At 45.9% G+C, this 27173-nt stretch overlaps 1 protein-coding gene across 36 annotated transcripts in view; it reads left to right on the top strand.

Annotated features, from left to right (window-relative positions):
- Positions 1–5948: 5948 nt before the first annotated feature.
- The window catches only part of INPP4A (inositol polyphosphate-4-phosphatase type I A), a 997999-nt gene continuing 976774 nt past the window's right edge, over positions 5949–27173 (top strand). For 11 of the 36 annotated variants that reach the window (XM_069204336.1, XM_069204340.1, XM_069204353.1 and 8 more), the window contains exon 1: positions 5974–6182. The gene's annotated coding sequence lies outside the window, so the exon portion shown is untranslated. Of the gene's footprint in view, positions 6183–27173 lie in introns of all 36 variants that reach the window. The other 25 variants (XM_069204363.1, XM_069204367.1, XM_069204356.1 and 22 more) reach the window with 10 other exon arrangements.

The following is a 27173-nucleotide window of genomic DNA, read 5'->3' on the forward strand; positions in this document are numbered from 1 at the left end:
TCAGAAACCACAATGTTGTCGTGCGTAAGAACCAAAATACCCTGAGCCTTACAAAAACTCCTCATTTCCCTGTTAATCTTCCTACGCTGCTTCTCGATCCCTCTAAATGAATGAGCACCCCTCCACACTCTTCTCGGCACCAAACTCGTCCAAACCATATGTGTCCCTGACCAGCGTTCTTTAATCCTACATAAATCTAACTTCATAACCTTCAACAAGCCAATACCTGACAATGCAACCACATCATTCTCCCCCAAATGTAAAACCAACAAATCAGGACAAACCCCTTGCTCCATCCGTTTCGCCAACACATAGAGTAACTCTCCCCGTCTCATCCCACTCTTCCCTACCCAGCTAATCTTTATCCTTGAACCATCCAACCCAAGTTGTCTCCCAAAATGCCGCGATGAAGCTTGTTCCTCCGCCCAGTGAACAAAAGAGTGTCCTACAATCCAAACGGCGCACACCTTGTCAGGACCCCCAACGCAACCTACAAGAAAAAATATGTTAAGTAACACACTAACGTTGATGTATAAGATAAAGCCTATAGAGTTAAAAGGAAGAGAAAACATAGAAGAGGGAAAAAAGGGGGGGGGCTATAAAGAACAAAGAAGAAAGAAAGATAGAAGATTCAGAGAAACCCACTCCAAAGAAATCTTATTGCTTAAAAGAACGCACATACCTCTGAAAACATCTTGATCTCCACCTACCCAATTGTTTAATTGATTGGTCTGATTTACCTTGTCTCCTCGCCTCTTTTGCAGCTCCAATCCGAAAAGAATGTGTACCATAGCTACTGGGATCCAAACCCAACCTTCTAACCGACATCCTCAACACAGCTAAAAACTGAGATGCTGACAAATGCGACCCATCCTCATGAACAAATACAAACCTTGATGCTTGCGGCAACTCTGCTGAAAAAGAAAACCAACAACGCACTGGACAATCAATTGATTGTTTAGCTTCTAAAATCACCTCCTGGCCCCTCCCCAACTGATCCCCTTCAGAAAAAGGCAACCATATGCAAATTCCCCCATCACCAACTCTCACATTCTCATAAAGAAGCCCATCACTCCCTCTTACACCTAACAGCTCAGAAATACGAAATGCCCCATGAAAAAGCCAAGACATACAGAGAGAAAATAAACGTACTTCCCAACCAGAAAAACAAATGCCACCCAAACTGTCCAACAGAGACCTCAACATAAGAGAAGTGATATGGCGCCTACGGTCACACCTAACTCCACCTGACCTAGCCCAACCTGCCAAAACCCTCCTACATAACTCACCTTCCATTGGATCGTAACCCCAAAAATACTTACCATAAAAAGAAACCCCAGACAACTTACCCGATATCGTGACCATTGCTAAACCAGCCTCAATCTGCTTCATAACAAAATGAACCGCATCATCTTGTCACCTAGAAATCACATCAATCCCACCCGCTCGACGTACCGCACCGGAATTCAAAAATTTCAACCAAGCCTGAAAATAAGTCCTCCTCGTCGACGGAGCTATAGACTGCTGAACTAGCTCCAACATTTTCAATCTCCTACTTCCCACAACTCCCCAGGTATGGCCGTCTTCTGGACATCTGCTCCCGATTCCAAGCCACGGAATCTCTGCCACTGAAAACGAGACAGGGCATCAGCGATGTCGTTATTAATGCCAGGCACATGACGAGCCTTGAACAATATATTGAATTTTAAACAATACAGCAAGAAAACCCGCAACAACTTAAGAACCTTCTCATCTTTTGCTTTTTGGGAATTCACCAAATGCACCACCGTCTGATTGTCCACATTGAATATGATATTCCTATTGGCCAAGAAACAGCCCCAAGTTGTCAAAGCAACTACTAAAGGAAAAAATTCCAAAAATGCAATGCTAAATTTAGCTCGTTTCCAACTCGTGGGCCAAGCCTCCGCTGCACAATGACCATCTCAAAACACACCAAAACCGTGAGCACCAGACGCATCTGAAAATATCTGACTGTGCCAAAACCAATCCTCGTCCTCCACCAGCATCGTTACACCATTAAAGTCCTTCAAGAACCCAATCCACATCCGTAGATCCTCCTTAACACATGCCCGAAGTCGAATGTGATGATGTGGCAAAAAGGCACCATGTATCGCAAAGCCAAGCCTGCGGCAAAACGCCCTGCCAACCCTTACTACCTTACAGGCAAAATTCAAATGAACCAATAGAGACTGTGCCCGACGCAGCTCCATCTTAGGTTTCCTCACCGCTTCCTCCAACATAGCAATCAACTGTTGCACTTTATTCCTAGGCAGCCTCACTTCCATCCGAACAGAATCCAATTCGATACCCAAAAAATTGAGGCACGTTGCAGGCCCTTCCGTTTTGTCTCTTGCCAACAGAACTCCAAAAAGCGACATCAAACCCTCAAATTTACTCAAAGTCCTGCCACAATCTCCTGAGTTGGCTCTCCCAACAAAGAAAAAATCATCCAAGTAGTGAGTCACAAATCTGCCACCTCCCTGAAATTTAAAGCACCATTCCAAAAATGAACTAAACATCTCAAACAATGAACATGAAACGGAACACCCCATCTGCAACATCCGATCAACACATATAGAACCCTCGAATTGCATTCCCAATAGAGAAAAATCGTCTGGGTGAACCGGCAACAGTCGGAAAGCTGACTCCACATCTGATTTTGCCATTTCTGCACCTCTCCCACACTTCCGCACCAACGCAATGGCTTCATCAACCGACGCGTAATGAACCATCGAGTCTTCCACCGCAATAAAGTCATTGACTGAAGCCCCCGCCGGCCAGGACAAGTGATGGATAAGCCGGAACTCACCAACCTGCTTTTTGGGGACCACTCCCAGTGGGGAAATAGTCAAATTAGGCAAAGGCCATTCCAAAAAGGGGCCTACAATCCTGCCCAGACTCAATTCTTTCTCCAACTTAGCCCTCACCACCTCAGGATGCTCCTTTGCTGACTTCAAATTATTAGCCCACCTTCTCAACCTCAACTTTTTTAACAGACCCATCGCCATTGTCACAACTTACCACCAACTTACCATTCACCTCCGTGACCGAACTCACCTGAATAGATGCATCCACCTTACTCCTGTGCTCTTTGGACCCACCCATAACTTCCAAAACACTTGCCCCACTCAAACCTCCCAAATTCTTACGTAACTCATGAACCCTCACCGACCCCACCAACCCAACCTCATCTCTCTGCAAACTGCCAGCTGACAAATCCTGGTAGTGAGCCTTAGAGCGGCCGCACTGGACCTCCCCAGGCATATCTCCCGTTAAAACCACCCGCTGCCGGGACGTGACTAGTTCCTCAAAGTCGTCATCATAGTCGAGTAATTCTTCTTCCATAAAAGCCAAACCAGCACCAGCGCCCTGGCTAGTGGATGGCTGTGCTTCATCGACTCCAAACATCTCCCCCGATGTCGGGTAAACCGCTCCAGGTTTAACCCTTCCTTCTTTCCGGTGTACTGAAGGAGCCCTGACCTTCACCGGCATGCTCTGCTCACCAACGATCCGCCCAGACCGCCGGTGACCCGCCTGCAACCCATGTCCGCTCGAGGCATGAGACATGTCACACCCAGAGGGACCTTCCCCACCATTGGGGTGCCAAAAGTCTAAGCTAACGTACGCCCTACCCATAGCACCAGAACTGCTCTTCTCTCCACACACCGTGCCTTTAAAAACAGCCCCACCATTATCCACTAATTCACTCTGCTCCCCTAACTGCAAAACAGCCTGATTACTTAACCCCCAAGATTGTACCCTATGCAACATAGGACTGACCACCCTCGGGATCAATTGCATGAACCTGCCACCCTTCTGACCAATTGAAACTGAATTCCTTCCCTTTTCCTGTTCCACTGCACCATCCTGACTCAGCTGAACTTCGTCATTGTCATCAGAAATAACTATGACCTTGTCGTCAATAATTGCAGCATGAGCATCACTTCCAACGCGTGAGCCCGACATCCCTTCCTCCAAAACTAAAAACTGCCGACCAAATGCACTGGGCGCCGCCATATTGGACGTGCCCGCTAACGGCCCTTCCTCTAAATTCAGACCGTCGCGCTCGGCGCCTCTTTCTACAGACGCGCAAGCTTATTTTTTCGAACCGATCCACGCATGCGCGAATCGGATCCGAGCCCCCATGCGGCCGGGCATCGCCACTGCAGCCACTAATGCAGAGCCTCTGCCTCCCGCCGTAACGCGCCTCGACAGCGATAAGCCTTGCTGCCTAGGCAGGCTACAAATTTCCCGCCTCCTTGAACCAACGAGAGAGTGTCCCAGCAACTCAAAGTCAACATTTTCTACCTTCTCAGGTGAGCGCGCGACCTTCCTACCGGTGGCGCTTCTGACACTACATTTTTTACCGGACCTGACTGGAGATGTGCAGGCTGCAACCGCAGCAGACACCCCTTCAGCTGAAAGCCTTTTAGGCCTTCGTAAACCCACCCAAGCCTCCTCAAGCACACCTTCCTTCAACAAGTCTTCCCGACCCTCGTCCTGCAAGACTTTAAGCGCTTTTACAACTTTGCTTGGTTCCATATTCACCAAACGCTTAAACCACACTAAATAACCAAGAGAAACTCCGCCTACCAACAGTAAATACCGCCCAAAAAACTCACTAACCACTCCTGACAGAAGCATACACGAGGACAAAAACGCCCACTGGGTGTGACAAACGGCCAAAGAGGCCGCCCACACCCAGCCCATGCCTTTTATCCCCTGCCTACAGCACCGCCCCATCCGGAAACCTTGTCCAATCCAAGTTCGGGCTCGTGGAACATTCCACCTAGTCCTGATAAACCCGGGGGGAGACAGGGCAAGCCCTTTGCTCCCCCCAAGTCCCCAGTGGCCTAAAACGAGTCCCCTTGTAAGTTAAATTAACAAGCTTTGGACGCGTTATCACCTATAAGGTGGTAAGACATCATCACTACCGCCTGGTGGACTTTGTCGTGCTAAAGATCTCACCCAAAACAAAGAAAGCATCTGTGGAAGGAGATAACAAACTAAATCAATGTGAGGTAAAAATTAGTTCCTGTTAAAAAAATCGCGACGTCGACTGTACTGAGTGTGCATACTAAGCTATGTCCAACAAATACATTTACCAAAAACATGGTGGTTTACTGCAGATTGGAAGCATGAGCTACTTAATCACAGTGAGTGAAGTTTCCCATACCAAGTGTATACTTACCTCAGGAGTTACAAGATTCAAATTGTTATGCTCCAAGAAACGCATTTGCTTAATGCCGAGGGAGGGAAAATTGGTGGTGGGGAATGGCGGGAGCATGTAATTGCAAGCAATTATTTAAGTTACTCGGGGGGGGGGGGGTATTGATAGGGATTTTGCTGGAGTGCCCTTTAACTTATTGGATATGGTAGTAGATTCCCAGATCAGATATGTTATATAGTGTTTGGTCTCCTGGATGGAACTGAAAACTGCCTTGTATACACGTAAGCCCCTAATATTGACGAGGAGGTGTTTTTGAGACTGTAATGTGGGGGTACCCCTTATCTGGGCACACGGATCATTTGGGCTGGGTACTTCAACTGTGTTTTGCGCTGGCAGATGGATAAATCACCCCAGGGCTTGGAATAAAGCCAGGCATGGAGACTGCTCTTGTACACAATATGACAGAATTTGACGAGAGAGGAATTAACACTCGATTGATAAAGTTTATTATTAATATGTCTAATATTTCCATAATACGCACATTAGAAAACTAATATAAAAGAACTAAGGGATCCTTCGTGGGGTACCGTGCTACTCGCGCTTCGCCTTGAGTGGCTCTATCATGTCTCTCCCGTGTGGTAGGGCCCCGTGCAGCTCCGGGCCCTGCAGCTCCGGGTGCGGGCTGAGGCATCAGCGCGGCTCCTCCGGCCCGCGCCCAGGCCCTGCAGGGCGGCGGGTGCTCGGCGGCCCTGTCAGTGCAGTGGGCGGGGCAGGTAGTCGACGTCACCGGTCGGCCTCCGCACTGAAGCGAGCGCCGCTGTTGTTCAGTGTGGAGCCGGGGAGAGACGCAGCCTGGATACGGCAGCCGGGCGCCGGATACTGGACGCGGAAAAGAGACAGCACTGGGCGGCCAGGGACCTTTTGTGCCGTTGGCTTGGGAATACTGGGAGCCGCGGTGGCGTGCAGGGCAGTCGGCGGCGGTGGCTGGGAGGTAAGAGCCGGATGCTGTGTCCAGCCCAATGTCCCGTCGTTTTAACGTGCAGTGAAAGGCGGCGGTGCTTAGTGCGGCCCCCGCCCCCCACCCATGCTACGTACCTGCTTGATGGGTCATGTTTACTGCTGTGTTCAGAGCCCCCCTCCCGTCACATCCCAAAATGTGCCCTAGCAGTGTAGGAAGGGCAGTAGAGTGCGGTGCAGCTTTTGCGTATACGCCCACAGGCTACCACAAATACTATATGCGATGGGCAAAGCTGAAACACCTGCCTCGGTATGATTGGAAACCCCACAGTTGTGTGAGACCGAGGAGATTGTCATGTGAACCTGATGTTTTACTCTCCGTAAGCGTTTAACTGAGTGTCGCTTACGTCACGACGTTGCAAGTCATCAGACAGTCGCATACATTATCTTTGCTTCTTAGGGCCTTTATGATTAGCTCTCCATGTGTTTGCCACAGTCCTGGTGCCCACTTATTCCTGCAGATATGTTGATGCCTTCCTGGGTAGGGGTCCTGCCATCTCTCCGTGCACCTGCTGCCCTGCCCATAATCAGTATCTCGCCTCTCTGCAGATGATGTGTGGGTTACAGGACGCGTTATGAGCACCTCCCCGGGTCTTGTTCACAGAGACCGTTTATCGTGGGAAGCTGAAATTAAACTGCATGTGCAGAGTCCAGCTCGAAGACGATCAGCTGCTCGTCTTGCACAATATTTCCTGCTGCATCAGTGCCATATAGACATGCACATATTGGCAAGATCTCAACGTAGGTTTGTTCAGCTCCTTTACGGCATGGATGGAGAAAACCATCTGGCCCTGGCTCCCTTTTGCCTTATATGAGGTGATTTTATTGAGCCTGGGTGGTAGTTCCAGATTAGATTGGAAGATTCCAGGGACTATCTATAAAATTTACAGTGCACCGCATAATTGCATCTTGTATAAAATCCACAGCTGCGCCAATAGCCCTGCGCCCCTAACCCCTTCAACAGGCCCTAATGACCAGCTCATTTTGCAGATAGTCATCCGCTGCACAAGTGCTATATAAGCCCATGGCGACTTGCTTCACTTACACCTGGTCGTGTTGAGATGTTCTCCTTGCAAGTGGTCTCTTGATGCACAGAGTCCTAGAGGTCTTCTCTTCTGGCACTTGACATCTTGGTCAATAGGATACCAGTGACCACAAGTACGTGTACGTGCACCTGGTAACATGCGTGTCTCGCATCTGATCTCTTACTGCACTTAGTCCAAGTGAGCTCTTTTTTTCCAGCCTGTCATCTGCACATGGCCATGGTGAGAGGCTCCTGTTGTAATCGGCTCAACTTGTACATGACTTGTACACATTTTCAAAAAATGCACCTTCTCTGACTGAAGTGACATGTTAATGTTACACATGATCTTTTACAGCACATAGCCCAGATACGTGTGATCGTCTGCTGCACAGGTCCGGATGACCAGGTCATCTTGCACCCGATCTGCTTTCTGCCCCGGAGCTCACATATGTGAGCTCCTTGCACCTGCCCCCTACGTCATATTGTTTGTGCCTAGGGGCGACACACTGCCCAAATGACCCGCAGCCTTTGCTTACAAGCTTTCTCTCTCTTTCCTCGCGTGTAGACAGCCATTTGGCGACAGCAGCAGGAAGTCATGACGCAAGGCAAGTGCTGGTCTGCGGACTCTAGGCAGGGGAAGAAGCTTGTGCTGAAAGATGCACATTCGCTTGTTTACTGTCAGTGTCGTTGTGATGCTGTTACCAGGAAATCATTAGGAGTTCATCTGAGCCGGAAAGGATGGGAAAGAAATAGGTGGGGTGGAAATACATTGTTGTTTTTTTGTAGCAAGGATGGTTTATGTTTTAAGTCGGGATGAAATTATTGTCCGCTGTCCCAATTGGCACAAGAATTTTATCTTTACTGTGTAACAATGTTTTCTACCTTACCAAACAAACTAATTTCGCTTCGACCAGGCAACCCTTGTGTGAACCGAGGTCATGCTTTTAATCTATATATCATCCTTTTTACTGCCCACCCAGATGCACCTTCATTCACTGTCCATTTTTCTGAAAAACACTTACTTTCAGGGCAAATGATCTTTTTCATACACGGTTAGTCCCTAGTCCAACGAGTGAAGACCTTGCTTTAATGAGCCTGACATGTCATGCCTATTATTTTCCATGGGTATGCAGAAATAGCAGGGCCTACCTCGTTAATGTTGAAGAAACCCTGTCGCAAGGGTGAGAAAGACATGGGAAACGGCACTCTAGTCTGTTCTTCCAGTATCCGGAAGAAATACAAACACGAGGCTATGCTTTCAATCAATCTCAGCATTGTTTATAATGATATGTAAGGGAGAGGTGGGTACTCCACTTGTGTTGCAATTGAGTTTCTATATTCACGGAGCACGCTTTTTATGTTTAGAGTTTAAAAACTCAATAAAATGTTATTGCAGTTCTGGGTTCCCCCTTTTGTTCCTGGGTGACGATGTCCATCACAAATTCGGAGTTTAGTTCCCTGTTCAATTAGGAACAGTCGGGAGTGGTTCAAGCTGGGATGCAAATAGTAGAGGCCAGCCTGCCCCCAAAGATGGTGGACTTCTGCTGTTCTCCATGTTGAAAATGTCCTGTATTTTAGTATTTGTATAGCGCCTTATACCCTGAGCGAGACCTCAAAGAACCTTTGGATGGAGAATAAGAGGAAACCTCATTTGTTGTGCTTGATTGGGAAGAGTTTTTAATGTCGTTGATGAGGGCTTCTCCGATTGCATAGCAGCGATTTTTGTAGCTGCTCTTACAAACAAATGGAGTGATATGAATGGTAGTAAGCAATAGTCATACTTTTTGTATACTTAACCATATTTGTACACGAACGCAAGTCCTTTTGTGTAGATATTACCTGTGTGGGAAGATATATAGTGTCAGAGTTAAGGATGAGAGTGGCAGTCCCATCATGCCACAGCAAACTTGTAGCTGTGTTTACACATGGAATGAAACAAAGAGGAGTAGTAATCCGTTTTGCCTTTACTTACTATTCTAATGTGTTTACTAACCTGTTTGTGACAGGGATTGACTTGGTGTGTGGGTTTCCACAGCAACCTTTATAGGAAGGGTTACGATGTTGTGCACACTATGTGGATTGGTGCTGCCATTATTCTTCGGGTTATCTGTTGCTGCGTTTAGGCGAAGTGTTCCATATCTTTTGTGGTGCTGCATTCTCGAAGTCTGGTTTTTCAGCTGTGCCCATGTCTTTGGTGTGTTAGAATGTTTTGGGTAGATAGACTGAGCTGATAGTATTAGACTTATCTAAGGATTAGAGAGTCACCCTCTGTTTGAGAACAGTCCGGTCTTTACATCCTTCCTGAATTCCAGGTGGATCTGTATGTTATTATCTCAGATGGCAGTAAGTTCGAGAGTTTGGCTTTCTGTACTGAGATGGTAGCATCACCAACGATTCTGTTTTTTAAAGTGTGGCAGGTCCAGGTAGGAGCCAGTCTTGAACAGTGGGCCCCTCTTTTACACATATTGCTGACGATTTATTTGGATGAAGGTTGATCTGATAATATGGTGTGTTTTTGGTGGGTGAACGTGTGCTGTCCTGTTCCTTTCTCTCACATGGGGGGCTTTTATCATTTACAGTGCCTTCATTTGTTTTAAAGCAAAGAAACAAACATGTCTCTCAGCAGGGACTGGCTCATTTTAGCTTGAATACTAAATGGCTTATTGAATATTCACTGAGCATGATCAATATTCATTTTCATAAATAGGGCTCCCTTTCAGGGGTGGGTCAGTCTCACTTGGGGTCAACAGGAAATCCATGTCATGTCAATGTGTACATTCACACATGGAATCAAGCTTGCATCCAATTCACTTCAGACCCTAGTGGCCCCAATCTGTAAAATTTCTTGGTTTGAAGGGTCCACATTCCTTGATGGGCACCTCCAGACCATCTGGACTATAAAGGTGGGACCACGATCAGTTGGGTCAGACACAGAAGTGGTAGGATAGTGCCTGGCCTTGTGTAATACCTAAAGGGAAACTACCCAACCGACTCATCCCTAACTGCAGGTGCATTTGTTAACTAGGCTGCTTGTTGTCCAATTTGAGTAGCTTTTAAATGTGAAGCCGTTTTAAAGGTTATACGATGTATGTTGTGTGGTGTGCTCCAGTGGTGTGTTTTGAAAAAACGAGAAATTGTACTTGATTCTTTTGTTTTTGTTTCTTTTAAACTTCTTTACAGCCTCCCTCTGTATTAGTCTTTTTCCCACTTGATGTTGGATGTGGATAGCACAGATTTAAATTCCTGATTCACTATAAAGATTCCCAATGGAACTCATGCATCAAAATGCTGTAATGTGTTCTGCTAATATCCTGCCCAGTTTGTAGTTATCTCTGTGGCTCTGTCTCATTTGCTACCTGTGTCGCTTTATCTGTCTGTCTCCCTATCTCTTTGTCTCTCTAAATTACTCTCGAACTCTGTGTCTCCCTTTCTCTAACTCTATCTCTAGGCACATAATCTTTCTTAAAGTGTTGTGGTGACAAAACCTTATTTAGAGAATTGCTTTGTTCACTGAGGCGCACTCATGATGCTGGTAAGGGCACTTCACTGATTAACAGTTCAGCATCACAGAGTAAGAAAGTAGGGGCTACCACATGTCGTTTTAGACTTCTGTGGACCCAAAGTATCTGATGATGTGTGGCTCACGGATCTAATTGCATTCACCAGCCATAACAATTAAGAGTCATTGAGCACTGCTAAAGCCACAGCAGCATATAACTTCCCAAAACTTTTACTTTTGTTAGACATTGGAGTTATGCTTCAATCACTTCCTCTGGGTCTCAGCGATCATTTAGCAGGACAGCCTTGTGCTCGAGCCAGGCTTTACCACTGCTGAGTGTGCTTCCTGTTCTCCTGTTAAGACATAGAAAAGCTGCACACTTTTTTATTTTTTTGGTGGAGGGTGTTGGACAGGAAAACAGTACCATGTGACTGTGATCTGGAATCGTCTTCTGATCCACTCCGGCTTCAAGAGAAGCAGCATTTCACCAGTTGTAGAAGTGCTGGAGGAGCTTCTCCTCCCCAAGGAGAGGACTCCAGGACATCTTCAAAGTAACGAGGGCCTTAGAGTTCTATTCTCTTCCTTATGCAGATCCTTTGGCGGTGCATCTCTCAGCTGCACTTCTGTCTTTCAGTTTCTTTGACGCTCCTAACAACTGCCTCAGGCACACCCCCTTCTACAATTCTCTTTCTCTTTCTGTCTCTGAGAAGCCAGTCATGATATGCACATTGCAGACAGTACACATGCAGTATCCATATATCTAGGCAGCTTCCACAACCTTACTTCTGCAACCTTTTGCCACACTGATACAATGAAGTGTAAAATGGCAGTGTATAAAGAGGAATGTTTCGGTTAGGGTCTTCAGAACAAAATGATCTATATCTTGCCCATGGCAGCCCTCTTTCAAGCATCTCCCTTCTACTACTATGATACAGCAAGGTATGCGTAAACCAGCCCATCGCTACTGAATGTGGAAATTTAACAGACAAGAGTTTACACATTTTATTTGAAATCGATCACTTGCAGGTGGCTATGCTGGGGGTGGGAGGGAGAAGGTTACTAAACCATCTATATATTCTTTGTGGTTTGTTGAGCCAGCCAAGACTTTCCACACTTTGGTTTCGTCTTTGAGCTTGAGTTCTTGTAAAGGAAATGTATTTGTCATACATGTACAGAAGATTAATGTAATTAACTCAGTTAACCTAATTCGATGGAGAGAAATGTAAACCTCAGCAGCTGAGCGCACTTCTCTCTCTTTGTACCACTGTGCTTCAGAACTGCAGAGAATGTGGTTGAGACTACGTGTTTATGCAGTCTAGTCCCCCCTTCAGCCTCTGAGCAACATTCGGTGCTGCTTATGATAATGGTGTATGACTGACCATCCCACACTTTCCCCTACTGATGCACGATGTACCTCATCAGGCGACATACCTCGGTTTTTGGATCAGTTGACACTAACCTGTACAGGAGTGAGTTTATTTAGTCTGATACGCATTTGTATTAAATATACATAAAGAGTAAGATTCTAGAATAGCATTGCTTAAATATCTACCAAAAATATAGTGCCCTAAATACCATTCACAAACATATAACCACATTGGAAATACTAACTGGAAATCCTCACCCAATGGAGCAATATTTTTGTACATGATAATTAGGGCACACAGTTTATATCAGGCAATACTTTGTTATCAATATTTAAACATACAACATATGTAAATTCTGTGTTCGTTCTGCCCTGAACACTGGCACCAAAAAAACGTTCCCTGTGAGTCATATACTGGCGAAACTATCGCAGATGCACAGCTGGCTTACTGCTATATTCGGGAAAGTTTTATTCGACACACCCAGGGAACATGCAATCATTTATTTTTTTGGATCCTCACACACATGAATCTCTGATTTAAGCACTTTCTGTGAGCTAACATACTTTGTCCCTGACACCATGGTAGGGGCACCTAATCCCTCTGTGGTGGTATATGCCTAGAAGTGTCTCACACTTAATCTGGGTAGTAGCACAAGTAATGATCAGGTAGCAAGTACTCCGTGTGAGGAGGTCGAAGGCCATGCCCACCTAATTCATTGTCAGGTCCATTTAAGTGACACGTACTGCTTGAAATTCTTGGAAATACAGGCCTTAAGTAATTGCAGTGGGACAAAATACAAGACCACTGAGTTAAAGTTAAGATCCCACTGGCTGACCTGAATTAACCAGTGGAGTTGTCGACTCACTGCACATCATTCATTTATTGCCTACGCAAAGGAATTCATAGATCTGGGTCCCACAAGCCCCCATCCAGTACATTTTGTAGTGATGGTCTGCTGACAGAGAAACTGAATATCAACATGTCAATGGCTCAACAAGGTCTAGCTCCTGGGCTTTCTACCCTACACCTTCCCGGGGTTTAGTTTTTCCATCAGGTAGAGTCCCCGTCAAGTTCTACATTGCAATAGAAGATTGCTACTGCATAGCCCCAAACCCCCAGCTTGCTAGTTTGAGAAGAACTGAAATCAATGGAATGTTCCAGTTCACAAACATTTGTGCTCCTGCAAAGTAAGTAATCTGCACACAGGAATCTCCATCTATCATCCTAGAATCTTACCGGCTTACACTGTCCTCCCTAAGATGATACATTACCTTCCCCACAGGCCTCCCATGCATCACTTGTTCTGAGCTGTGCAAAAGACTGCACCTGCTGTGAGCTCCAAGTCCTTCGCATTCACAACCATACTTACCTCTATGAAGTGAACTAGTACAGCATCTGTTGGGGGTGGGGTATTTTAAAGATTACTGCATGGCAGTTGTCATGTCGTTTGCGTTCACACCCCCAGGGGTGTGCTTGGAACTCTTCTTATTGGTAGTCATGAAATGGATCCTTTCTTACATCAGTATTCTGCTTGTCAGACCACGTTTAGTGCTCCCACAAACTACACATTTCTTATTTTTTACAGATTGCAGCTTTTTATAGAGAAAAGGCAGATTTGTTCTTCCCTGGACTCACACACATTAAATGTAAATTTAGGAAAATATTTGTGGTGAGGAGGTGGCCATTATAAGCTTTATCAGGAATTACCTTTCACTGCCTCGGGGGGGAGAATACACTGCTCGTAACTCCACAGATTACAAATCCAATCCATTCCCAGATGTATGCCGTTGGGCATAACTTTCAAACAAGGGGGTCTTTTATAACCATATGTACTTTAAATAGAGGCACACTTCACTCGGAGCTGCCTAGGAACACTCGAATTGACTTCCATGGTTTAGTATATATGCATCATAAGAAGGAAATAAAGCGACCTTAATTAAAAAAGCTCCAGGTAATTAAACACTGCTCACTTTTCTTCCCCCATTTCTGAATACCTACCAGGAGCAACGATCTTTCAACATCTCTGTTTCAGCATCTGCATCCAGCCTCTAAACTGGTCTTGTTTCTTCCCACCCTTGTCGGGAAACTGACCACATATTTCCTACTGTCAGTGTAATGTTCGAAAGTCCTTCAGTGAGAGTCACATAGTCTCACTTCTACTACTGTATCACAGATTAAGTGTAGCTGCGTCGTAACATCGATGCAATATGTAATGGCTTCAGTGTGGCCACAAAATATAACTGTTGTCAAGAATAGCAGTAGAGCAGGATCGACCTCAGAGATGAGCCTCTTTCTGATGACTGGAAGAAACACCCATTGTGCGAGCAGAACAACAACTGTCCTTGTTGCATTATTCTTGGGGTTGAGCTTTGATCATTGATCCAGAGATTGCATGTCCCGTCAGCATGGTTCAGATTTGTGGTCCTTTTTCCCAAAAAATGCATGCAGGTGGCACTGAATAGTTTTGTAGACTGCCTGGTGACTGCACTCTGCAGCATGGGAAGTCTCCAGGGGCTGCATATGGAATGCGATATGAAGCCTTGTCTTTAGGTGCCCACACAATATTCGTTTTGAATGTCCTTTTGTTACTACCTTGATTTTGCCAATAATGGCTTAATAATCAATGCTGATGCAAGCTTGTCAGTGTCTTACACTATTTCACTCGATTGTTTCAGTTTGAATACAATCTATACGTTTCAGTATTTCCACAGAATAGGCATTTTTAACCTTCAGTTGTATTGGATGATGTTGAATTCACAAGCTGCTATTCCTCCAGAAGTGTCTACATATTGCGATAGAGCCTTTGATCAGCTTTACTAAGTTTGTTCACTTACTGTAGCTCTGCAGTATCTGTGAAGTTAATGCAAACAATCTATATTTGGTGCACTTGTGTCCTCTGATTGGTCTCTGCTAACGAAATTCAGAAAAGGTATATAAAATACGCGTGTTAGTGTGTGTGTATGTACATCTATTATTATATATATTAATAACTTTGACACTGTTTGATGGATATGCACGGAACGTTCCAAAAAAGTATATCTGGTTTAGTTTCAACATCGCAAGTTTCATGCAGATCTGTCCTTAAGGGTGGGGTTAGGGAGTGAAGCAGCAAAATAAAGGGGAGACCAGAAAGCAGCAAATTCCACATTAGTACCTTCAGGGACTTCTCTCTGCTCCACAAAAAATGCTCAATAGAATTACACCAAATTTGGTATGAAAGCCGAACTTCAGTTGGAGGAGAGCCTTTGTTTGTTTTAGTGTAAATCCATTAATTCATTTTTGAGACATTTGAATAAAGATATCTGGCGGGCTTTGAAGGGTTATTTATGGAATTATCTTGACAAATGAGAAATTGTTTGATCTGCCTGTAACTTTACCAGTGTTGGACAAATCTGCACACAATTTGACAGGCAGAAGCATTGTACCTTAACTTTTTATGGTTAAGTTTGTGTGTGCCCGTTGTTATGTTAGAGGGATTTTTCTTATTGCACATGGTTGTCCTGGAGAGGGCTTCCCAGAGCGCCTAAATTGAAGCTGAGATAAAGATTTTATCCACCGCTGCATCTAAAACAACTAGGTCTTAAGGTGCTTCCGAAAAGGCCAAAGATTAGCGTTGCACCATAGGTAAAAGGATAAATATTCTCTAAAGGGAAGATTATAAAGGAATGGAGACCGTGAAACAAGTCAGAAAATCATATCTGAATGAACTCGAATCACAAGTGATTAGACGTGGAAGCTTTCAGTGCTGTGGCTGTTCACAATGACCCAGATTGCTTTCAACTATCCCTGTGCTAATTCTATGTGGAATCAAAGTGCCTGTGTGCTATAGAAATCGTATTGAGTAAGTTTTAGAGGTTATCATTTCGACAACAATTTTTTTTCTAATTACTGTATATTTGCAAAGTTGTAAGCCCTCTACTTGACTGCCTGTGAGCTAGACTGTTGGTATGGTAAGTGTGTAAGTGTTTCTGTGTGTGCGTTGTGGTGCTAGTAGTAGGTAAATGTCCATTACTCTTTTTCCATGACCAAAGAGAGAAGTGAGATGTTTGTGGATAGTAGAAAGTGGGGATATGAGCTTCATATAAATGGCCGCCATAGGAATTTAAAGGCCTAAAGAAGCCCAGGGAAATCTATAATCATGGTTATGGTATAGGTGCATTTTGATGCAAAACCAGCCAGGGATAAAACTCGCTGGAAATACTGTAAGAGTGAAGATATGCTTAAAAGAGGTAAGGTAGAATGGTAAGTCTAAGTCAAAGGGCCTAGAGAGATAGACTCATCATCCATCTGCTCAGTATGGATTTGATGGAGCCCTTCAAAAAACTGTAACCCAGAACATGCTACCCAATTAGGGTTACACGGATGAATGTTGTGTCCCATAGAGATGAGATGGCTGATCTTTACAAGATCACAGTTCAGTGTAATGGACATTGTTATAGTGGGTCAGAGAGGAAGTGAATAATAAGGACTAAATCTACAGAAGTGTAATGGATACTTTCTTCACATTCTGATCAGTCCATGCAGCAGACTGATCCTTAATTATTGGCTGTGCCTTAAGTGAAGGATTCTAGAATGAATAGCTTTGGCAGAAACCTACCTGGGCTCAGGGGACCTGCAGTCTTCTGTGTTAAAGACATTGCATGCGCTCTAGATTCATATGATGATTGCTTGCTTGCTGTATCCTGGAAAAAAAGATGTTAATCTTGATGCTGGATTCCAAGCTTCTAATCAAGTGGAGCCCCATGCCTGTGTCAGCCAAAGTGGCTTTGCAAACTTAATGAGTATCCCTTGCATTCAAATTAAAATGTCAGGGCAGTAGACAATGACTGGCTAGAGGGAAACAAGATGATTCTTGATTAGTGTGGCTAGATGGCTTCATGTCACTGAGGATACAGAGTTCCATTGTTTGTTATTCATTTTACAAACGAGTGCAGCCTGGTACACTGGTCCAGTTTGCTCCATTCAAGTGAAGCAAGACTACAGCTCCCAGCTTTTACTTCGTTGTTAAATTAAAGCCCAAGTGACAAAGGACTTACATGGGACGAGTGCAGACTGCAAAGTAGTGTATCTGATTTATTGGTTCTTGTATAGCATTTAAAGCATTGTCTATCCAAACATTTGAATTTGAGTTGCATGTCAAAGTTGAATGGTGCTGTTTATCCAGTTAACTGGGATAGGTTTGTGTTGAGGTTTTTATTTGAAATATGGTAATATCACACACCTTGCAGCCTTTGGGACTGAGTATGAGATGTTTATTTTGCTTACCCTCTCTTTTGTAATGATGTTACATATTAGCTGAACACAACCTTTTCAAAGTCTGCTATTTAGGCATTATGGGGAGGGCATAGTTAGGGACATTTTCTTAAAGGGTGGTATGCATGAGTTAAAGCATTTAGAATTTTACTGTGCATCAATTGTCAGTCATTGTTTGTCCGTACAGTAGGAGAGGCAGGAGACAGATGTTGACACACCACAGTTTCAGCAGCTGAATGCCATATTTTCTATAGTCATGTGATGACCTTTCATTGGGTACTAATGTAGAGTGTAATGCCATTATCTGTTTTGTATCCCCTCAGAGGTTTGAGCAATTGTAATTCTGTTTTGTTTCAGTCAGAAATGCTTTGATTTTCCTATATGTTGTCAGTATTGGTTTAAAGATTTTAGCAGGCGCTGGCACTATCTCTTACCAATATCCAAATAACGGGAGTTCTCAAACAACCCTTAAATGGTAATAAGAAGGAAGCACATGATTAGTTGAGTTAGGCATAACTCTGCTAGAGAACGTCAGATGACACAACACAGGAAAAAGGATAGAAACTTAGGGGGTCATTCTGACTCCCGCCGGTGGCGGTAACCGCACTCACGGTGGGAGCCGCCGAATGACCGCACCTCGGTCAAATGACTGCGGCGGCCATTCTGGCTTTCCCGCTGGGCTGGCGGGCGACCGCCAGAAGGCCGCCCGCCGGCCCAGCGGGAAAGCGCCTTCAACGAGGAAGCCGGCTCCGAATGGAGCCGGCGGAGTTGAAGGCGTGCGACGGGTGCAGTGGCACCCGTCGTGATTTTCAGTGTCTGCTTGGCAGACACTGAAAATCAAGGTGGGGCCCTGTTAGGGGGCCCCACGACACCCGTTACCGCCATCCTGTTCCCGGCGGTGAAAACCGCCAGGAACAGGATGGCGGTAAGGGGGTCGGAATCCCCATGGCGGCGCTGCAAGTAGCGCCGCCGTGGAGGATTCCCTGGGGCAGCGGGAAACCGGCGGGACACCGCCGGTTTCCCGTTTCTGACCGCGGCTGTACCGCCGCGGTCAGAATGCCCATGGAAGCACCGCCAGCCTGTTGGCGGTGCTTCCGCGGTCGTTGGCCCTGGCGGTCGGTGACCGCCAGGGTCAGAATGACCCCCTTAGTCAGTTCCAGAACAAATGCAATAGGGTCTACTGGTGTATTGCTAAAATAAGAAAACCCTTGAAGAAACATTCTTGTAGTAGATCATGGATGACGTAGTAGATTGACTACATCCCGCTAGATGGTAGGTGGTGACAGTATGAACTGGGAGTATCCAGAGATTAACAGATACAGAAAGTTGACCTGACCTGGGGTATCCAGGGATTAAGAAATGCAGAAACCAAATTCTCCCAGGTCTTACTGAAACTTTGTGAGTCTAGTAAAATGGCTAATGAACATGAATGCAACAGATAAGCTTGAACAAGCAAGGGCGTACATAAGCACTTGCCGTAGGCTTTATATCATTGAGGAATCCACAGGTAGCTAATGTATCCACCAGAAAAGTCGTTACCGAAGGTAAGTAACTCGTTCTTCTGATGGATACAACTACCTGTGGATTCCTCACCTAATGAATAGAGTCCCAAAGCAGTACCACTCCCGGTGGAGGGTGCTGAAATGGTCAAACCAAGAAATCCTGCAGCACTGACCGTGCAAAATGGCCGTCCCTTCTGACCTCAGAGTCCAAACAGTAATGTTTCGCAAAAGTGTGAAGGGACGACCAAGTTGCGGCCTTGCAGATGTCGACCACAGGAACACCTCTGGCCAAGGCCGTAGTGGCCGACTTAGCTCTGGTGGAATGAGCTCTAATGCCATCAGGAGGATCCTTCTTTGCTAAAGAGTAACAGATTTTAATGCAAAGAACAACCCACCTGGAGAGTGTTTTCTTGTGGACTGCCTTTCCTCTCCTCTTGCCCACGTATCCGATGAATAGCTGATCCTCCAGCCTGAAGTCCTTCGTTTTATCAATGTAGAAGCTTAACGCCCTCTTTGGGTCCAATCAATGTAGTCTCTCTTCCTCCTTTGAAGGATGAGGTGGAGGATAGAATGTGGACAAAGTAATTGTCTGGGCCAAATGGAAGGGTGAAACAACCTTCGGGAAGAAAGCAGCCTTGGTCCTCAACACCACCTTATCCCCATAAAAAGTTGTATAAGGGGGTTTTACCGATAAGGCTTGCAACTCACTCACTCTCCTTGCAGATGTTATAGCCACCAGGAAGACTGTTTTAATAATCAAATACCTTAAGGGGCAAGAATGTATAGGCTCAAAAGGGGACCCCATAAGGAAAGTGAGGACCAAGGACAAATCCCATTGAGGCATAACAAATGGTTTTGGAGGATATTTATTTAGAAGACCTTTCAAGAATCTGAGAACAATAGAGGATTTAAATAGCGATGGTTGATCTGGAAGACAAATGAAGGCTGACAGGGCAGACAAATAACCTTTAATGGTAGCCACTGCACAACCTTTCTGCGCTAGAGACAGAGCAAAAGACAAAACATCTGACAGATGAGCATGTAAGGGATCAATCTGTCTCTCTCCACACCAGATAACAAATTTAGACCACCTATTAGCGTAGATAGATTTAGTGGAGTGTCGCCTGGCCGCTAATATAACATCCACTTCATCAGGCGGGAGAGAGAAGGAACTCAGGTTGCCCCGTTCAATCTCCAGGCATGTAGGTGTAGACTCTGGAGGTTGGGGTGTAAAACCTGCCCCTGCGACTGCGAGAGGAGGTCTGCCCTGAGAGGGAGACGGAGCGGAGGGCACAGCGAGAGTTGGAGAAGGTCGGAGTACCACACCCTCCTTGGCCAATCCGGAGCTATTAAGATGACTTGGGCCCGGTCTTGGCGAATCTTCCTCAACACTCGAGGAATCAAGGGTATGGGGGGAAACGCGTAAAGCAACTGGTCGCACCAGGTTATCAGAAACGCGTCCCCCAATGCTCCCTGCACCGGATACTGGAGGCTGCAGAATAACGGACAATGCGCGTTCTCCCGAGTGGCAAACAGATCTATCCGAGGAAACCCCCACATCTGGAAGATTAAATGGACTTGATCTGGATGGAGACGCCACTCGTGGTCGGCCGAGAATTGGCGACTGAGACTGTCCGCACGTACATTCAAGACCCCGGCCAGATGATTTGCTACCAAGCAAATCTGATGGTCCTTTGCCCAGGACCATAGTCGAAGAGCTTCTCTGCAGAGAAGGTACGACCCTACTCCTCCCTGTTTGTTTATGTACCACATCGTGGTAGTATTGTCCGTCAGGACCTGTACCGACTGACCACGAAGGGAACGGAGGAAGGCCTTGAGAGCCAGACGTACAGCCCGTAACTCTAACAGATTGATATGAAACATCTGTTGCTCTGGAGACCAAAGTCCTTTGATCTCCAGATCCCCCAGATGAGCTCCCGACCCTAGAGTGGAAGCATCCGTTATGACCGTGGCCACTGGTGGCGACTGCGCGAACGGCTTTCCTTGTGAAAGATTGTTGCTCGCAATCCACCACTTCAAGTCCACAGCAGCATCTCTGGAGATCTTGACCGCACCTTCTAGATCTCCCTTGTGTTGAGACCACTGCCTTCGGAGGCACCACTGAAGAGCCCTCATGTGCCAGCTAGCATGCGTGACCAACAGTATGCAGGAGGCAAACAGACCGAGCAGACGAAGGACCTTGAGGACTGGAACTACCGCTCCATTTCGAAACATTGGAACCAATTCCTGAATATCTTGAACCCGCTGAGGCGGAGGAAAGGCTCGATTCAATGTTGTATCCAGTACTGCCCCTATGAACAGGAGGCGCTGAGAGGGCTCCAGGTGAGATTTGGGCACGTTCACCGAAAAGCCGAGGTCGAACAACAACTGGGTTGTTGACTGCAGATGATACGACACAAGCTCCGGGGACTTGGCTTTGATCAACCAGTCGTCCAAGTAAGGGAATACTGCTATCCCCTTCCTTCTGAGCTCTGCCGCAACCACTGACATCACCTTCGTGAAGACTCGAGGTGCTGAAGTAAGACCAAACGGGAGGACCGCAAACTGATAGTGCTGCGACCCTACCACAAACCGGAGATACTTCCTGTGCGACTTGAGTATCGGGATATGAAAATAAGCATCCTGCAAGTCGACAGACACCATCCAATCTTCTTTGTTCAACGCCAAAAGCACCTGTGCTAGGGTCAGCATCTTGAACTTTTCCTGATTGAGGAACCAATTCAAGATCCTCAGATCCAGGATCGGTCTCAACCGACCATCTTTCTTGGGAATCAGGAAGTACCTTGAGTAACAACCTTGACCCCTTTCCTGCTCTGGAACCAACTCCACCGCGCCCTTTGAAAGGAGGACTTGAACATCCTGTTCTAGCAACAGGAGGTGTTCTTCTGAACAATAAGATGGGCGGGCGGGAGGGGGGGGGAAAACTCCCGAAAGGGAAGGGTGTAGCCTTTCTCCACAATACTGATAACCCAAGTGTCCGTTGTAATAGTCTCCCACTTGTGGAGAAAATGCTGTAATCTTCCCCCTACAGGAGAGGAGTGAGTGGGAAATGGTGGAAGCCTAAGGCTGCTTTCCCTGCTGCACCCCTCCAGAGGACGAGGAAGAGGCAGAGTGCTGTTGAGAGGCTCCTCTGGTGCGGGCCCTACCTCTCCCTCTAAATGATCTATAGGGGTGAGAAGAGGCGGCTTGCTGGAACCTCCCCCAAAAGGAAGAGGAGGAAGAGCCACGCCCAAATCCATGAAACCTCCTGAAAAACCTGGAAGAGGCAGAGGAAGAAGGAGCTTGCAGCCCTAACGATTTGGCTGTGGCCCTGCTCTCTTTAAATCGCTCCAAGGCCGAATCTGCCTTTGCTCCAAACAGTTTGTCCCCATCAAACGGGAGGTCTAATCGGGTCGACTGTACATCCGCAGAAAACCCTGAATTACGGAGCCAGGCCTGTCTCCTTGCCACCACAGCCGTGCCCATCGCCCTAGCCACCGAGTCGGTCGTGTCCAGTCCAGACTGGATAATCTGGGTTGCGGCAGCCTGGGCGTCTGAAATAACATCCAAGAGTCCCTGGGGAAGCTCCGTAAAAGAAGATGAAATATCATCCATAAGAGCATGGACATATCTCCCCAGAATGCAAGTTGCGTTGGTGGCCTTCAACGCCAAACTGCAAGAAGAAAATATTTTCTTGGATTGCGCATCCAGTTTTTTGGAGTCCCTGTCTCCTGGCACCGTCGGGAAGGATCCAGGCGCTGATTTTGATGAACAGGAGGCTGCACCACCAAGCTCTCCGGCGTAGGGTGTCTTGAAAGAAAGCCAGGGTCAGATGGTGCAGTCCGATATCTCCTGGCCACAGCCCTATGAACTGCAGAGGAAGATACAGGCTTCTTCCACACCTCCAACACCGGATCAAGCAAAGCCTCATTAAACGGCAAGAGAGGCTCCGCTGCAGCAGAGGCTGGATGCAGCACCTCCGTCAATAAATTCTGCTTCGCCTCTGCCACCGGCAAAGGCAGGTCCAGAAAATTAGCTGCTTTCCTCACCACCGCGTGAAAGGTAGCAGCCTCCTCCGTATACTCCCCTGGAGATGAAAGGTCCCACTCAGGGGAAGTATCCAGCCCACTGGCCGTATCCAGACCATGCAGTCCATCACCCGAGTCCTCAACCTCTCCTTCCTCCAGGACTCGCTGGTACTCCTGCTCTTCCAACAGACGGAGAGCACGCCTCCTTGAATGTAGTCTCTGCTCAATGCGCGGAGTCGACATGGCCTCTGCCGAAGTCGAAGATCGGCGCCGATGAAGGAGCAGGACAAAGGGATCTTGGAGCCGATGGACCCACTGGAGTCACAGGACGAAATCCCGACGTCGACGGGATGGAAACATCCGGAGCCAATCCCTCTGAAGCCACCGGAGCGGCCACCGGTGCCGAGCCCACATTCCCAAAAGGGAGAAAGGGCATAAAGGGTGCCGGCCGAAGAGGCGCAGGATCACCCAATGAAAAGGCCAAAGGCCCCGAAGGACCAGCCGGAGCACCTCCTGGAGCCATCTGCTGAAAGATGGTATACATCGCATTCAGAAATGCGGTGCTATCGGCTCCAGGGGCTGGAAAAGCCGGATACTGAGGTGCCTGAATCGAAGGCGACCCCGACGCCGGCCTCGACGTCCGCGACGCCGGAGACATCACAAGAGGCTGCATCACCTCAACTTCAGACGCTTGTCCAGGCGAAGTCGGTGACGCCGGAGAGGGCAACGGCGTCGATGGATGCGGCGTGACCGTGGGACTGACCTCCCAAGTCCTCCGACGTCGAGCCGAAGGCGACCTCGAACGAGTCTCCTTGCTTGAATGACGCCGTGAATCTCTACGGCGCCGGGAGTCTCGATGACGCCGATGAGACCTTGGCGAGGAAGACTTCTTGTGATGTTTTTCCTTTCTCTTCGACTTCGCCAGGAATAATTTAGCCTCACGTTCCTTGAGGGCCTTCGGATTCATGTGCTGACATGAATCGCAAGTCACAACGTCGTGATCAGAGCTCAAGCACCAGAGACAGTCGGAGTGAGGATCTGTAACGGACATCTTGCCCCCACACTCTCGACAGGGCTTGAAACCCGACTTTCTCTGAGACATTGTTACCGCAGAGAAGAACTACGCAGCAGAAAACACACTGTAACCACTAAAGTAACAGTAGCTCCCTCGAAGATAACCGTTTCGAATGCACGAAAAAAAGGGAACTGACGTCGGCACGTCGTCGAGGACCTCTTATTGCCTGTATGACGTCAGACGGCGTCGCGTGGGCTAGAGTGACGTCCTCGTCGACGTGCAGGGACTAGGAAGAAGATTTCCGTCGAATGCTGGCGCCATGGGAGTATTCATTAGGTGAGGAATCCACAGGTAGTTGTATCCATCAGAAACATAGTTATAGTAATCCAAGCGGGCAGTCACAAATCTATCCATAACCGGTAGCCTTTTCTCTTAGTTGAAAAGACAGATAATTTGTTTCATTATGTGCAGTTGGGAAAAACATAGTTTTACCAGTTCATCTGATCTGAATCGATCTTAATCCCCACATTTTTAATAATATAAACCGGGGTGGGTTTTGGCTAAGCAAAGAAGGCCAGGATGTATGATTCCAGACAGACATCTGCCTCAAGAGAAATAGAACTTCAGTTTTCCCCCCATTTTATTTAAGGTGTATTTGTGTCTTGGACATTTGATACAGTTCCATACATTTGCAGCTCTTCAGCTAGGATCTCCATCAGCCAGAAGTAAGATCTGCATATCATCTGCATACATAAGGGTGGATAGGCCGAAAGATAGAATGAAATGGGCCAGCAACACCTGGTACAAATTAAAAATCAGGTCGAAAGCACTGATCCCTGTTGTACTCCACAAGACAGAGACTTCTTTTCAAACCAGTCTAGGTTTCTTCTCAAATCTTAGGTGAAAAAGCACAAGCTATCATGTTCACACATGTGATTATACTGCAATGTTTTGACACTGATATAATAGCAGCATGCCCTAGGGAGAAGCAGATGGTGCCTGGGGACCCAGCACTGTCTCCTGCAAAGTCTGACTCATAACCAAACCCCCAACAAACCAAGAAGAGGACCCAAGAGGGATACCCTGTTTGAACTCTGAAACCCCTTGAGATATGCTTTCTGACTGTTGTGGCCATGGGTGTAAGAAATTCACACAGGCACCCCGCTGAGTTAAGAATTCTGTAAGTTCTTTTGTTAAGAAGTTAGAAGCTACAAAAGAAAGAGTAAAATTTAGTTCTGACTGATGGTTCAAGCCTTACTTTCAGATGCTCACACTTTAAATGAGGAAGTGGTTTGAGACTCTACAGTCGTTTTGAGTATGGAGCAAGCACGTTTTTGCATTATAGCATGCTAAAAATCTATGTGTCGCTTTGTGGTTGACATCTAAGTACACGAGGGGAAATTGTACCCTCTTATGACACGTAAGAAGGCAGATTGTTCATAGAAAGATTGGAATTAATATTGAAGAAACTGATTAAGTGCTGGAAAGAATATAAGCTCAATACAAGCAGTAAACGCTGAACTTGGCTTATGTGGTGTGGACATAATAATTAAAAAATGTTTGTCATTTTTTGCTCTGAGATTACGGAGACTTACAAGGTCACTACCTCCGCCTGTCTTTGAGGATATACTTAGGTAGAGCAGCCTCCATTAAAGGCTTCTTTGATTCAGCATTACAGTAGCTGAACAGGTATATTAATAGTTGAACGTGTTTAGAGAAAGTTAAAATATAGAAGGTGGCATTAAAATAATATTATTATTGATTAAAGTAAAGAGAAAATCTTCATCATTGTAAATAAATAACCTCAATATGATGCCAAGTTCTTGCAGGACAGGGGAGACTGAACTGGTGATTAACTGGATATACATGATGCAACCATATATTTTGTGTTAATTGAGTTTGCATAAATGCCATATATAATGTCTGGACTGTGTAAGGGAAGTGAAGAAATCGTGGAACATATTCTGTTACTCATAGATGTTTGAAAGAAACCCTTAAGCCGCATTTTGGTTAAATGATGTAAGACCTTCCTCTAATGCTACTTGTTACTAAAATGTGGTGAAACTATTTTAATGTGTTTTGTTATTGGCTTGATGTTGTAATTAGACTAGAATAAAGGCTCTACAGTAAGGTTTGAAGTAACATATGAGGCCTTTCAAATTTGGTGTCTCTTTAATATTAGATTTCCACCATGTTCGTTTGAGAAATTGTTTTTATTTCGTGTTTTATTCCAACATTAAATTACAAGAGATAAACCAACATATGTACATCCCATTAATGAATTGCTCTTTATTGCTGACTCGCAGTGGCTGAGTCCACATCTGACACAAGGCACTTCCTTCTCTGATCCATCTAAGTTAATGGTCCTTTGATTATACGTTTTCCAAAAGGTGCTCTAGCCATCTACCTTCTGATTGGACATTAACTTATTCTTTGTTTTCATGTTTCAATGTCTGTGTGTTCTCTTTTAACTTTCTCTCCACCGTTCATGTTTGCAGAAAGAAGTTTGTACTCCCTGTGGTCTCTCCTTATTGTATTCCTGGGTAAGGATCTGCTGCTGTGTTGCCCTTACCATCTTCAGTATGGAGGCCCAACCCAGAAGATAGGCCAGATGCTGGGAGTACCAGCAAAGAAAATGTTTTAAATTGTTTTTAAATTAAATCCATACATTGAAAACGCAAGGTGTTCTGTAGACCAACAGTACATTTCCACAGTCACAGCATGGTTACCAAAAAATCAATTATGACCTCTTCAAAAATCAGTCAAAGAGGAGGAGAGAGACACACACACACAAAAGCATCGCTCCACTGCTTTGGAATGTTAGTAGTATTGTTGGAAGGTACAGAAGGTACATGGTCTTGTTTGCGATTAAGCACAATATCAGTTTGATAAATACAGATAAGGTAACCAGTAAACTATAATCAGCATTCACCAGTGCTTACCAAACTTCTAATTGGTTGTGGTAGTATGAATCCCTATCAGCATACAGGAGGAGAACATCCAGGATGCAGGGAAAAGCCTGGATTTTTTTAAATGAGAGTCGACAATAGGACATTGCAACCAAACAAAGAAGAAAGCCCTGCCTAGGACCCTGATAACCATAAGGGAACTAATTAAGGGAAAAATAATAAAGGTGAGGAAATAAGTAATCAGGGGCTGAACTAAAACACAACAGAAGGTTTCCAGTTAACTATTGGGTGATTGCAACAGACTTAAATACTCACACTGACAGGTTTGCCCAGGAAATGGATTTACTAACTCTGATGTTATCAAACAT

Source organism: Pleurodeles waltl, chromosome 8 (genome assembly GCF_031143425.1).
Source record: "Pleurodeles waltl isolate 20211129_DDA chromosome 8, aPleWal1.hap1.20221129, whole genome shotgun sequence".
In the NCBI taxonomy this organism is placed as follows: Eukaryota; Metazoa; Chordata; class Amphibia; order Caudata; family Salamandridae; genus Pleurodeles; species Pleurodeles waltl.